The sequence below is a fragment of the Triticum urartu genome, chromosome 7A (genome assembly GCF_056163025.1).
Source record: "Triticum urartu cultivar PI428250 chromosome 7A, HENAU_Tu73, whole genome shotgun sequence".
In the NCBI taxonomy this organism is placed as follows: domain Eukaryota; kingdom Viridiplantae; phylum Streptophyta; class Magnoliopsida; order Poales; family Poaceae; genus Triticum; species Triticum urartu.
The window spans coordinates 745,084,193-745,099,329 of NC_141879.1; the positions used below are offsets into that span (position 1 = coordinate 745,084,193).

Sequence of the window (15,137 nt, forward strand, 5' to 3'; positions counted from 1 at the left end):
TTGACCTTGTTTGGCTTCCACAAATGAGTTGAATGCGTTCAGCCTTTGGCATTAGGATTTGTTCTCACAGTCAGTACAAATTAGGATTTGTTCATAGCAACCGTACTACTAACTATGTCTCCGACTAGGAGTCCATTTGCCTTTGACTCTGTCTCCAGCTTGTTTTGATTTTTGAATACTGGGAGTTCACTTCAAAAGTTCATGGACCCAAAACTTCATTCTAGCAGTAGTGGTTGTTGCTTTGCTAACATGTGTCCCTTTTCCCTAGGAATAAAATTACCCTTGTCCAGTTAATATTATCTTTCAATCACAGATTTTCCTACTAGAAATTTATTCTCGCCAATAATTGAACGTTTGCTCATATATGATTTTTATTTGCATTAGTCTAACAGCAGGAGATGCGAGTTCTTCAAGTGGTATGGCCTTGGAAGGACAATTGCAAATCAAGAAACAAGAACTCGGCGATTTGGAAGAATAGGTGGGTCAACTTTGAAGGACTACTTGAACCAGTGTTCAAGCAGGACTACTTGAACCAGTCCTACCTTGCTTATTTTTCTGTATACCTTTTTTATTGTAATATGTACTGCGCAAAATACTTCTTAAAATGCCAGGATTAGTTATGACTTTGTAATGCGTGTGGTGTGCTTCGTATGCATGCAAAGCTGAGTTTAAAATTTTAGGTCTCCTTATTAAGTTATGTTCTGTGTGTGTTGTGCTCTAAATGATTAAGTTATGTACTCTTTGTGCTGTGCTTCAACTGCCAAATACAATCCAATAACATTTCAGTTGGTCTTGGAGAAGTGTAAATTAGCACTTCGATTAAATGAAAATAATCATCCCAAACAACCAGCGCAACATAGAAATCACATATATGAACAATTTCCACACTTGAACACAAAAAGCTTGGAACATCAACGGTCTAAGCTTAGCATAACAGAGAACAAATTTAGTGGCAACAACACAGGACAAATTTGAAAGTAAGTAGGGGCGGTGTCGGCAGCTCACCTAACCCATGCATCTGCGGCCTGCGGCGTCGAGAGGAAGGAGATGGAGAGGTGCGGTTCTACCCGGGGTCCAAAGGGGCAGGTTCACGTTGGCCCTAATTTTAAAACTATCGTTAACCTCTTGACAATGGGGTCGGTTGGAATTTCCGGTTCAACTACCTCCTACATACAAATATCTATGTCAACTTGATGGGCATAATTTGTCATAAACACAAAATGCAACAAATAGTTTTAAAAGAGAATATACCACATCCGAATCATAACCCAGACGAGGGCCGACGGAGACGGATATCAAAACCATGGCATTATGTATAACAAACAACATACGGGTAAGATAATTATACGAGTAACTATATATCCAAATCAGACAAACATCATTTTTTTATATAAAACATTCATGAACAAGAGGCTCACCACAAGGTGGTGCCGGCGACGAGACGTTGCGGGCGATTGACGGTGGTTACGACAGAGATTTAGAAGGCACTAAGTAAACCACACCTACATATGCAAACTAAGTGTTATTTTTGACCTCAGATTGCATATAAATCAAATACTAGCACATATATATGATTCCTCCCAAATTACTAAACTCACAAATCAATCACTATATAAAGCATTGCAAGAGCTAATCTAACAATGAGAGATAAAAAGACAAAGTTGCTAACCTTTGTGATCATTTGAATGGATGGGTGCCTTCAAATCTTGAAAAAATTTGGGTAAAATGTGTGACGAGGTTGAGAGGAAGAGGGGAAGAACAAAGAGGAGAGGGGAAAGGGGAAGAACAGAGTGAGCTGGTGGACGAAGGGTTTATGTAGGAGAACCTTTAGCACCGGTTCGTGCCACAAACCGATACTAAAGATGCTAGAGGGGCCCCAGACTAACAACATCCTGTCACCACTCACTTTAGTGCCGGTTCCAACGGCTAGCTGGCCGGCTCAAAATAAAACCGGCACTAATGTGCTTCACATTTGACCCATTTTCTACTAGTGTATGTGCAGGTTGCTCCGTTTGACTTGTTCTAAGCTGCTGTTGTCGATGCTGCTTGCCCTGCTAACTGCTCCCGCCTGCTACTCCTTCAGCTACTGCAACCGCCCGCCGCCGCTACCTACTGCCTTGCGACGTGCCTGCCCTGTTGATGCACGCCCATGCCCCGGCCACGACCAAGCCCGCATGCTGCTGCTCTTTGCCGCGCCCCTGTTTTGCTTCGGCTGCCCGTGCTGCTGCTGCTTTCGCGACCAAGGCCGCCTACGTCCATGCGCCGCCCGCTTCGCCTTCGCTGGCTGCCCACGCATGTCCCTGCCACCTCGTCGTTGGTGCAACCACGGCCCGGCCACGACACGCCCTGTTCGGGCAGGCGCCCGCGCCTAGTAGTCCGCCCCGCTGGCCCGTGTGACACTGCCAGGGGCCCCACGTGACCCCTGTTTAGATAAAAAAGAAAAAAGAAATGTTAAAAATATATAAATAATTAATTAGTTAAACACTTAATTAACTTAATTAATTAATCTTAATGAGCCTAATGAACATATTTAGTCTAACTAAATCGGCTTAATTAAACAAGTCCATGACAGTGGGCCCCATTGCCTTGTTTGGCCAGTCATCGTTGACCCAGTCAACAGCTGACTAGACAGTTGACTTTGCCCCTGACCCCTCCTGTCATACACCTGTGGCTGGCACCGTACTATGTGACAATAGTATTTACTGATTAAATTTTGGAATATAAATAAATCAATAAAATACTTTAAAACTTTGAAAGTTCGTATACAATAAACCGTAGCTCACATGAAAAAAATTTATACATGAAAGTTGTTCAGAATAACGAGACGAATCGGCATATGCCCTCCATTTGTCTGTCACACGCCCACCCCTAGCATAGCAAACAGGAAACCATCGCCCTCTTATTCTGGCATTCTGCAATTCAGTCCACCGATATTGCCCCTTTACACTGATACCCATGCATATGTAGTGTAGATACATGCTTTGGATGAGTACTCACGGTTGCTTTTCTCCCTCTTTCCCCTCTTTCCATTACTTCTTGGTTGTCGCAACCAGATGATGGAGCCTAGGAGCCAGACGCCACCACCGACAACAACTCCTACTACACTGGAGGTGCTTGCTACTACGTGCAGGCCGTTGACGACTACCAGCAGTAGTTTAGGAGGATCCCAGGCAGGAGGCATGCGCCTCTTTCGATCTATATCCCAGTTTGTGCTAGCCATCTTAGGGCAACTTGTTTAACTTATGTATGTACTCAGATATTGTTGCTTCCACTGAGTCATCTATGATCGAGCTCTTGTATTCGAGCCCTTGAGGCCCCTGGCTTGTAATATGATGTTTGTATGATTTATTTTATTTTTAGAGTTGTGTTGTGATATCTTCCCGTGAGTCCCTGATCTTGATCGTACACGTTTGCGTGCATGATTAGTGTACGATTGAATCGGGGGCGTCACAGTGCAATTCCTCCCGGAGCAAGATGAAGTCTCGGACCTTGGAATGTTGGACCTACGCAGAACTATCCCTCGTGGTTGAGAACTATCCCTCGTGGTTGAGAACCTTCGGGTTGGCAGTGCATAGAGCGAGGAGGCCGATGGCAGACTTCGGGTTGCGATCAAATCTACAATGTGGCTATCATAAAGAAGATTGCAGGTTCCCTCCTTTAAATGTGAGGCCGGTCCTAGAGTCCAACCCGAGTCGGTTACACGTTACTTTAATCTAAGTCGCCTACAACTAAGGTTCTGGGCTGAATATAAACGCGGCGGAGGTCCCTACCACTGTCTATCACATCGCCTCCCTTCATGAACATGAAGATCATCGCTGCTACCAGTCTCCTCCTCCATCCCTGACTAGGGGATATCCCATGGGTCCCCATGACGAGGATACCCAACGCGTGTCAAGACCGATGGCCCACCAAAAGCCTCAATAGGCCCAGCTTCAGCCTGCCAGGCCCAACTTAGGCAAATTCTATCTTCCACTACAATTTCACACGGTCCGATGAGTATTGTTCAAGAACCCCCTTCTACATAAGAATTTCGATGGATTGATCCAACGTGGACAAACTATGCAAAGATTGAACATGTTTTTTTCTCTCATAGGGACATTCATGAACAAATATGTATTTCCAGAAATGGGAAGACATCTAGGAAAACAAAAGTCAGCTTAACATCACCACTGCTTTTATGAGAACCATCACAAGGACACAGACTGCAATACATGGAGAAATATCTAAGTCCATGCCCAAACAGGGGTGAACAGCTAAAACGTTGACCTATGTCATGCTTCGTTTGGTAATCCATCAAGTCTTCCACTCCATCGTACTTATCCTCGTCGGTGTGCCCCTCGTCGGTGTGCCAGAGAACGAAGGCTTGCCAGGTTTCTTCTTCTGGGGTGGGGGGGGGGGTTATTCTCTCTTTTTATTTTCTTTTCTGGAGGTAGAGTGGTGGGGATGACCTCAGTAGCTGCGATCTTCCTCTCTTCCTCGAGTCTCTTTCTATTTTCTTTTCTGGAGGTAGAGCGGTGGGGATGACCTCACTAGCTGCGATCTTCCTCTCTTCCTCGAGAAGCCTGTGCTGGCCATCCGTGTTTAGGGTGTCTATCTTTTGACGGGCTACATGGTGGTGCTCGCTGGAATCAGCCATCTACAAGAAGTGAGACAACTTACAAGTTATGCGAAAAAATTGTAGTGCAACTTGAGAACACCCGAGGAGGCGGAGAAAGTTACCTACCTCTTCGGTGGAAGAGGACAGGGTCTGACCGAAGAGAAATATTTCCTAAAGGAAGGCTGTGGCGAATTTTAGCTTTCTCAATCGGAAGAGGCATGGGGAGTGAGGGGTCGTGGTGCGAGAGATAAAGGGGCTCGTAGAGCTACTTAAATAGCCCGTGGCGGAGCAGAACTGAGGACAGTGTGGATTTAATTTCGGTGCAGAGTTCAACATGCGCTCACATTTACGATGGAAAACTGAAGATTCAACTTCCGCGCAGAATTCACACGAGTGAATCGCTCGTGCACACCCTCATATGGGCCGACGCAGAGCAATTCACTCATGTGAATTCTACGTCGAAGTTGAATATTCAGTTTTCCATTGTAAATGTGAGTAATGTTGAACTCTGCGCTGGATTAAATCTCCATTGTCCTCGGTTCTGCTCCACCACGGGCTATTTAAGCAGCTCTATGAGCCCCTTTATCTCTCGCACCATGTCCACTCACTCTCCACGCCTCTTCCGCTTGAGAAAGCTAAAACGTTGCCACAGCCTTCCTGGAGGAATTATTCCTCTCTGGTGAGACCCTAAGCTCTTCCACCGACGAGGTAGGTACCTTCCTCCGCCTCCTCGGGTGTTCGCAAGTCGCACAACAATTTGCCCCCATAAATTATTAGTTGTCTCACTTATTGTAGATGGTCGATTCTATCGAGCACCCTGATGGAGCCCGTCAAAGAAAGACACCGCAAAGACAGAGGACCAGCACAAGGTTCTCGAGGAAGAGAGGAAGATCGCAGCTACTGAGGTCATCCCCACGGCTCTACCTCCAGAAAAGAAAAGAAAAAGAGTGAAGAACCTGTGATCGCCCGGCTTATTAGGGATGATAGACTACTCATATCAATAAGGAATTCCTTCTTTTGCGGGAGCCAATTCAGACAGAACTACAAAGTTAAGCATTCTTAGCTTGGAGTAGTTTCAGGATGGGTGATCGACCGGGACGTTGCTCTCGGGTGCGCACGAGTGAGGACAAACTGCGCAGAAAAGACTAGTATTGATCTGTGGGGCCAGTCTAGATCCCGCCAGGAGTAACGACCACTGACGAGTGTGTTCGGGGCGTTACAGACCCCCCCCCCCAAGAAGAAGAAACCCTCCGGCAAGCATGCCTTCGTTCTCGGCCACACCGACGAGGATGAGTACAATGGAGTGGGCGACTTGAGGAGAACCATACGGAACATGACATATAGGTCAAAGTTTTAGCTGTTCGCCCCTGTTTGGGCATGGACTTAGATATTTCTCCATGTATTGCAGTCTGTGTCCTTGTGATGGTTCTTATAAAAGCAGTGTGATGTTAAGTTGGCTTTTGTTTTCCCAGATGTCTTCCTATTCCTTGCAATACATATTTTTCATTAATGTTTGTGTGAGAAAAAAACATGTTCAATCTTTGCATAGTTTATCCACGTTGGACCAATCCATCGGAATTCTTGTGCAGAAGGACGTTCTTGAACAATACTCATCGGACCGCGTGAAATTGTAGTGGTAGATAGGATTTTCCTAGGTTGGGCCTGGCAGGCTAAAGTTGGGCCCGTTGAGGCTTCTAATGGGCCACCGATCTTGACACGCACCGCGTATCCTCATCGTGGGGACCCATGGGGTATCCCCTAGTCATGGATGGATGAGGAGATCGGTAGCAGCGACGATATTCATGTTCATGAAGGGAGGTGAGGCAACGGACAGCGGCAGGGAGCTCCGTCGCGTTTATATTCAGCCCAGAACCTTAGTTATGGGCGACTTAGATTAAAGTAATTTGTAACCGACTCGGGTTGGAATCTGGGACTCGGCCTCACATTTAAAGGTCGAGAGGAGCAACCGAGGAGGGCAAGTGCAATCTTGTCTATGATATCCACATTGTAGATTGCATCTCAACCCGGAGTCTGCCACCGGCCTCCCCGCTCTACGCACTACCAACCCGAAGCTGGTGCTGAGGCTGGGGTTCTCAACCATGGGGGCTAGTTCTGCGCCTTCCAACATTCCAAGGTCTGAGACTCCATCTTGCTCTGGGAGGAGAATTGCACTTTGCCGATGAAATACATCTACTGCTATTACCCCTATTCCTTTTTAGGTTAAATTTAGGCTGGTCACTTTTTAAATTCATAGATGACCACTTTAACACTCTTTCAAAAGATGACGGAACATCCTAGAGAAAAATAATAATTTCATATTATGTTATTTCCACTTTGGATTTTCCTCTCTCGCTCCTAGACTCTTTTTTAGCTTGTTAGACGGAATAATCCGCCCGGGGATCCCGGTTTTTTCCTTCCTACGATGAAGGTGCCTTAAATCAAATGAATATTTCAAGCACTTGAGTAAGCTGTGGACGCACATTGAGGACGAAGGGAACGCGCTTCTGTCCTTCTGTCATTGGACCGATCATTTCTTTTGGCTTTCTAGGCCATAGATTAGTGAACTTTCTCTTCTAATGAAATAAATCTTTCGAGTTTTCTTATGAGTCTACTAGTCCTAGGTTTCTATTTTGTTAGTTCTACCGGAGATATGTATGGAAGCCACTATGAGTATATATCTAGGTATGCTTCTAACTTCACCTCACGCCATAAACGGAATCCCTATCATGAGCGCAACTGTATTTACAAGTTCAGTAGCCTGGGTGAGCTTTCTCCTCAATATGATGTGTACGTTGGTGTAGGCTCCCTTTATCCTTCCTATGGCATTCGACGATCGATATCTAAATGGGCGGAATTTCGATTCTCTAACTGCTCAAATAGCAATGGTTTCCTATTCCGCATGGACCCTAGGATTGGTGGCTTGACTTAAAGAATATGAGATTCTCTTTTCAGTGGAAAATTGCATCTAAAAATGAGACTGAGACCTACTTTTCGATTTTTCAAAGGCTATGAGATCCACATTCTTTTGGAAAGGAGAAGAGAGAAGTAGCATTTCAACTGTGTGAGGATGGACTCTAGACCCACCCGTTCTGATTCTGTGATTGCAATTTCTCAAAATGGATCATAAAGTTGATCCTGCTTACTAACTCACTCTCGAAGTAGAAGTACCGGACCAGGTAACCAGAAGATAAGGCCACTCGGCAAGACTGGACTAGTTTAACATGGCTATCTAGTGGAACACTATATATATATGACTTGTAGAGCTTGAAAAAACTTGTTTTGGTATTTTTTTTCTCTTTTCTAGGCACTAAACATCATAGTGGGCACTTACCAACTGATGAGCCACAAAACATTTTGTGAAACTAAGCTTCCTCAGATCTGGCTTGCCTAATAACAACGTAAGCCTGCATAGGGAGTAGTAACCTGAGGATTCTTAATTGACAACCCAGGCCACTGCTCCTCATGAGTATTGGTCCAAAATGAGCGGCCTATGGGGCCACCACAAGGAAACTCAAGGTCTGATTTTACTTGTAGCTTGTCCCATCCAATCGTGGCCTGAGACGAGATACGCGCGGCTCCTATCGGGCTGTCGGCACGTCGGGAGGTCTTGCTGGTTTTGTTTTATCATTGTCAAAATGTCTTGTTTACCGGAATTCCGAGTTTGAGATCGAGGTGTCCCGAGATGGAGATTTGCCTCCACGGATCGTGAGAGTTTATAAATGACTAAGTTGGGACACCCCTGCAGGGTTAAATCTTTCGAGAGCCATGTTCACGGTTATGTGGCAGATGAGAAATTTATGATATCCAGAAGTAGTGAACTTGACACTAAACTCTTTTAAAATACACCAACCGCGAACCGTGATTGTCTCTTTTTGACGAAGTTCGGGAAGAGAACACGGTGGGGTTAAGATTGCAACGTAAGTAGTTCAGGATCATTACTAGTTTGCGACCGTATGCGTAGTCTCTCATCTTATTCTTGCACTCGTAAATTAGCCACCATACAAATGCTTAGTGCTTGTTGCAACCTCACCACTTAACATGCCATACCAATCTTAAGCTTTGCTAGTTTTGACACCGTGGGTAATAAGATTGCTGAGTCCCCGTGGCTCACAGATTACTACAAACACAGTTGCAGATACCACTGAGACAATCATGGGCATCAGTGGTGGACGATCAGTAGTGGCCCTAGTCGGATTATCCAGGGATTGTAGCAGGGTGGTGTTTTCACGTTTGTCTTGTCCGTAGTTGGACTCTATCTAAATGTTATGGATGAATTGTATGATGATTGTCGTATTTATGCTATTCTGGAGCAAGTGTATGCCTTCATCTAGTATTCTATTTATTCTTCGGTTGTATGTATTTGTATGCCACCTTGCTAAGCGAACCAAAATGGGATTCTGCCGTGATCTCGAATTCATCACGAGATCGCGATAGAGTTTCGTCTTAGGCGTTACACCATCATCCCCCGAGCGCCTCCACGACCGTGCGCGGCTCCACCCTCTCGTCTCCCTGCACCGGCTCCTCCGCTCAAGCCGCCCCCGCGTGCCACTCTGCCCGCGGTCGCATGCTAGCGCGCCCTGCTTTGGCCTGGCAGTTCGCGTCGCCGCACTGCCCCTGGCCGCTAGACTCCCGCGTCGCCCCGCGTCTGCCCGGCCGTCCAGGTCGCCACGCTCGGCCATGCCCAGCCCCCTCCGCCTCCACGCACTCCGACCCCTCGCCTCAGCCTCGCGTCACCGGCTCCTCGAGGCTCGAGCTCCATATGCCTCCTCGCTCGTCAGCCTGACGATGGAGGACAGGAATGGATAAGCCATGGTGCCCGGTGGTGATTGCCTAATGCAGGTCCTACCACCAAAGTTCACAACTAATTTCAGTGATCACATATCACATCAATTCAAAATAGAAGTCCTAGATGGTAACATTTGTAATATTCAGGTTGCTCGATATCCTGTGGAGATTTTTGGATGACGGTTGTCGACCTCCGTGATGACGACAGACGACTTCCCACGTCCTCGCCCAGTCCCACGTTGTCTCCTTGCTAGTAGGTTGGAAGTGTACGTCCCTGGAGTAGAGCTCCTGGCTGAGGTAGTTCACCGCTTGGTGCATGTCCTCAGTCGGCGGGTTCTGCTCGCCACGACCAATGTAGTAGTGGTTCCGCCTGATCCTCTGGATGTGCTGCCAGTCTGCCCCCGCCATCCTGCCCTCACGGGTATCAGCGATATTGTCCTAACAATTTCCCCACCCTTGAACCTTACCATACCGAACGCACCTTGCACCAGCCCACGACGGCACCCTCCGCCTTGCACACCTTAACCTCGTCCGCGAGCTCGGCCACAAACACCTCATGCACACAGGGATTCATCTGCAACTGGCCTCCCTGCCCTACGCGCTCAAGGTTGTCGACCTGCGTGATGACGACGGACGACCCCATAAATATTTGGTCGAACAAAAGTAATTTTTGGCCTAGGTGAAATACTTGGTTCATAGAAATACTTTTTGGCCTGGCTAAAGTACTAATGTGGACGGAAATACTTTTTGGCCGAGCTGAAATACTTGTTTGAACAGAACTACTTTTTGGCTTAGGTGAAATACTTGTGGGAACTGAAATATTTTTTGGGCCAGCTAAAACATGGAGAAGCCTGTTTTTCTTTTGTTTTTGGCTCATAGTTGTTGCATGGTGGATAGTTTATTGTCAGGTCATCTTGGTGATGGCTGGACTAGGTAGTAGCATAGATGGGCGAACATTTGAAAGTCCAGAAGACCACCACAGAAAAGGAGGCAGAATCTGCTATGGCAAGAGTTGCCTTCATGTCATTAACTCAAGAAGCAAAACCATCAGAACAAATGCTGCTGGTTAGTTCCACCTTTTTTTAATTCTTTTGGGATGGTTTTAATTTGCACGGCCTCACCTATATATACCAGCACTAACATCCATTGGCATTTATTGAATTATTAGTAAACATGTTCTGATGGTTTTGATTGAAATGCGTCATTAGTCCAGTAACTCAAATTGAATGCACGCTTTAGGCCATCAACTCAAGAAGTGATCAGGTTTAGTCCGTAAACTTGTTTATTTGATCAAATAAGGCTAAAACCTAATCGGCGGAGAAAAAACCGGCCACATGGCTGCCATGTCATCCTTTCTTTGGCAGCTCATAAACTAACTAATTTTTACAGGATCTTTTTGCAACAACGCCAATAATTCAATATAGGAAAAAAATAAAAGGCCTCACATTCTGTGGGACTTAACCCATGACCTACTGGCAAAACCGCAAAACCAATCCTTACGTTGTGATTTCTCCCCTACTGTCTAAGAAAGATGAGGAAAACAATCGGTACCAGAAAATATATTGATTAGGATTACTTTGCTTATGCTTATGATTTGTCCTTTATACACTTTCCTTACATTTCGATTTATCCCTTATTGTGTAAGGAACAAATATCTTTCCATACATGGTATATATTTGATCCGATCCGGGTTTTCTTTTCATAGAGTGGATCACTGTAGACAATTAACCTAATAATAGAACAATCAATTAGTAGCACAACGGTCTTTTGAGTGGTGGTTCTTATCTAGTTCTAGCAATTGGACTAGATATGTTATCTTCAGTACCACAACTACAGATGTTATTTCGTTAATCTCTATTAGATTGCATGACTAGTTTATTCTTTGTTATTATGGTCATATTTTATATAATCTTTATGTGGATTAAATCATATGGTCAATTGCTCATCTACTATTTATGTGGCTTTGCTGCATTGTCATATAGACATACAGACATACTACAACACACCTGTGATGTACAAGTGGCTCACACGACTCGGTTTTTCCCTCCCGGATCAGTTTTGGACTTGTTTGATCAAATAAACAAGTTTATGGACTAAATCTGATATCTTTCTGAGTTGGTGGCCTAAAGCGTGCATTTAGTTTGAGTTAACAGACTAATGGCGCATTTCACTCTCTGTTTTTGAAAGGCAGTACATGCTTTTTCAGAGGAATCATACTAATGCTGAAAAAGTTGTAGCTAGTAACCACTAGTGGTGAATCTAGGAAGAGTTTGTGACGGAATTGCGTACTCTCTGTTAGATTGCATGACTTGTTTAATCTTTGTTATTATGGTTATGTTTTATCTACTCTTTTTTTAGGGAATCACATGTCCATCAATCCAAAACCGTATTATAGGCAATTTACCCAAAGTGGCTTTGTTGCGTTGTCATATAGACATACTACAGCAAACCTATGATGTCCATGGCAACCAACTACACTTTAGCTTTTCTTTTGATAAACAAGCAATGTGTAGCATGTGCTCGCCTATCATGTGTGCATACATAATTGCATTATTCAGCCCATGTAGCAGCTAATCCATAATAGATGCAAACAATAGAATCATAGCAGATTTATTATGCAACCAATAAGAAAAACATATGAACTGGCTAAGCCAGCATGCCAAAACTAAGTTTGAATATGAGCCTAAATTAATGCTACTGCAGGAAGGGCAGTTGGTTCACATTCATGAATTTCATTTTTTTGTTCTACAAGCCAGTGGCACTGGGTTTTTAGTAGTTGATTGGCACAAAATTCATGAATGAAAAGTGGGATTTAGTTTACAACAGAAAAGCATCGCAGCTGAAAATGAATGCAAAATCCAGATGGTTCGTCCACCAGATAAGGGAAAGGTCATCAATCATATTCAGCACGCACCTCGAATGAACGAGGAGCAGCTTGTGCATCCTCAGCAGCAGGGTCAAACTGAGAAAACCACCAAGGACCCATCAGACTTGTGATGTGGAGATAGACCCTTCCTGAAACAGAGAGTTCAGACATCCATAACCATTTAAGATTGAAAGAATCCATAACCATAGCAAACTATTTTTTCCAACCAATGGTTCTCATGAACAACAATCAAGAAAAATAATGGTTACCATTTATTTATAACTAATCACCTAATGTGAATATTTTTCTATCATTTATATTTTATAATACTCAAGTTCCAGAAAACGATTGTTGGGTTTGTACAAAAAATTCTATGTTCAATTTCATCCAGCCTTTACTTGAGTTGGTATTAATTATTGAGTTATCCACGAGTATACAACAGATACAAGTTCAGGAAGTGGTAACCAACAGTGGCACAAAATCTAATCTATGTATTTACCAACAAAGTGCCAAAAGGTATATCTCCCACAAATTTGCAACCGCAGTCATTCCCAAAAGTCAAACGAAAATATCCACATATATTTACTATGAGCCACGGTTGCGGTCTCAAAAAATAGAGCATGCTGACATCCATCCATAGATAAATTTACTACAAAAAATAAAGATGAAGAGGAACTACCTGCACTGCACGTGTGGAGGCAGGAGGAGGCCAAATCAGTCACAAGAAACAATAAAGAGAAAGCTCTCTCAGTACATCAAGAATAGATTCAGGATTCTGCAACCAATGACAGCAATTACTAAATATATAGAACCGGTACAAATCAGCCACAGATTACTCCAGGCATTAGAAACTAGTAGACAGGAGGCAATTGTTTACCCATACCTGATATGTACAAGACCATTGAATTGAATCTCACAGCAACCAAACTACAGAACTAGTTGAGAAGATAAGTGATGTGCTTTTTAGATTATCCAAATAAATTGCAGGAGAGCACTAACTGATGTTTTGCAATAATTAAGTTGAATGTGTCACAGTTTTATTGAAGATGCAATACAATACATGTTCATCCACCTCAAAGCTAGCTACATGGACCAGATCACAAGGGCCCAAACCAAGGTAGGTTGCAAGCAAGGTCGTCATCTTACTCTTTTATCCAACGCCACGGAGCTTGACATGGGTAGTGCAGGAAGAAGAGAAGAAGCCTTTGATGCTGGACCCTGGAGAAATTATGGGGTGACCTTGTTTAGGTAAGGTGCAGAAATACCAATGGCATGTTCATGGCGACAAACCAGAGGAGAGCAGCAACACAAATGGATGAGCAGCCACAAAATAAAACAAAACGGAGATTGTTAAATCGAAAAAAGAGAAATATAAGAAAATTTAGCATGAAAATCTGCAACAAAAACTAATGATTGATGAGGGTAGTTTGCATTGGTGCAAAAAAGGCCATGGGTATCATCTCCTTTCTACTAATCCCATGCAATCAAGAAATCATGGCAAATTTGCATAAAGGGCATCCATCTATCAGTCAGCACGCACAACATGAATCACTGAAGGACACAGAGAATTCATAAGCAGGGATAAGACCAACTCATGTTCATATAAGAACTAAACCCATGTAGTGTAGCACCTGAATCCTAATACGACATCTTTAAGGATTCATTAACATGCAAGCTGGGTTCAAATCAAACACATGAATCCTAGCAGAAATCTTGGTCAACAATTTAAAAATGCTGCCAGAAATCTAACAAACACACATATACAGCCCCCGTCCCTACCCTAAACAGGACAAGACAATGCATAACTGTTTTTTCTTTTTAAGAAAAAGAAGATGTATGTGTAGCCAGCCAATTTGGAGGGGAGGATGGGACACATGGAACCAGACTTGCAGGCACCTAATTTGATTAACATAAAAGGCAATTAAAACCATCTTATTCTTAGATCCTCCCTAATCACAGCAACAAAAACCTCCAACTAGTGAACCAGATAGATAGTAGAATCTGCTCATGCCCATGCTCAGATCGGAAAGAGAGAAAGAACACTGCCCATAACTGTGCAAAAGTAGAAGAGAAAGTGAAGGGGAGGAGGGGTTCTTACCTGTGCTGCAGTCTGTAGCCATGGCGGAGATGGCTGGGTGTGGTCGTACAGCTGCTGCTCTTCACTGCCCATGGCGCTTCTGGTGCTGGCCAAGATGGGTCTACCTTGGAGGAGGCCGAGGTCTGGCGCGTGTGTGTCCCTAGGTCTCCGTTGGTGTTGGATCGGGCGCAGGGATCCGTGGATCCGTCGCCATGCCATCGTGGTGGATCCCCGTGGCGCCATCACGGCAGGTCCGTCTCCATGGTGGACCCGTGGCGCAGGGAGGCAGATCCGTCGCCATGGTGGTAAGAGAGGCGCTCCGTGGCGAGGGAGAGGCGAAATGGAGGCGCACCTCGCGAGAAAAAAGATGCTTGGATATGCGTTGATGGAATGCGTGGCGTCGGCCTGTGGCGGTGATGGAATGCGTGGCGGCGCGCGCGAGATGCGTCATTCGCGGCCAGCATCGAGCGACCGCCCGCATCCTCCCCCGAACCGTTCGTTTCTCGAGCAGTTTTTATTTATGGAACCGGGAGCGCAGCGTGCTTGTTAGATAAATGGGCTGTTTTAAACGGCCCAGTTTATCAGATTTGACACATTGTGGGACAGATTTACATACAGGATCCAACGGCCAGAAACGCCCAGATTGCGAAAACGGACGGCCAAAAACGTAAATCGCTGAGAGGGCTCAGTGCAGACTTTAGTATTACTGTCCTAAAAATGAGTTAAACCACAACGAAACCATGCAAGGTACTGGTAACACAAACTTTCTTGCTGATAGTAGCGATGCACAATAGTTCTCTGAAAGTTTGTGC

The 15,137-nt window shown here is 44.7% G+C and overlaps 1 long non-coding RNA gene across 4 annotated transcripts; it reads right to left on the reverse strand.

The window, feature by feature from the left end:
• Positions 1 to 1,356: 1,356 nt before the first annotated feature.
• LOC125525665 (uncharacterized) lies at positions 1,357 to 14,723 on the reverse strand. Of its 4 annotated transcripts, none has more exons than XR_015612153.1 (6): positions 14,347 to 14,723; positions 13,395 to 13,466; positions 12,928 to 13,023; positions 12,297 to 12,397; positions 1,670 to 2,422; positions 1,357 to 1,502 (listed from the first exon to the last, which is right to left on the reverse strand). It is a non-coding gene; the product is annotated as an uncharacterized LOC125525665 (long non-coding RNA). The 4 variants fall into 4 exon arrangements; XR_007291389.2 differs by having other exon boundaries at positions 1,358 to 1,502; positions 12,297 to 12,393; XR_007291388.2 differs by lacking the exons at positions 1,357 to 1,502; positions 1,670 to 2,422 and adding exons at positions 8,777 to 9,791; positions 9,864 to 9,998 and having other exon boundaries at positions 12,297 to 12,393.
• Between the last annotated feature and the right edge of the window lie 414 nt (positions 14,724 to 15,137).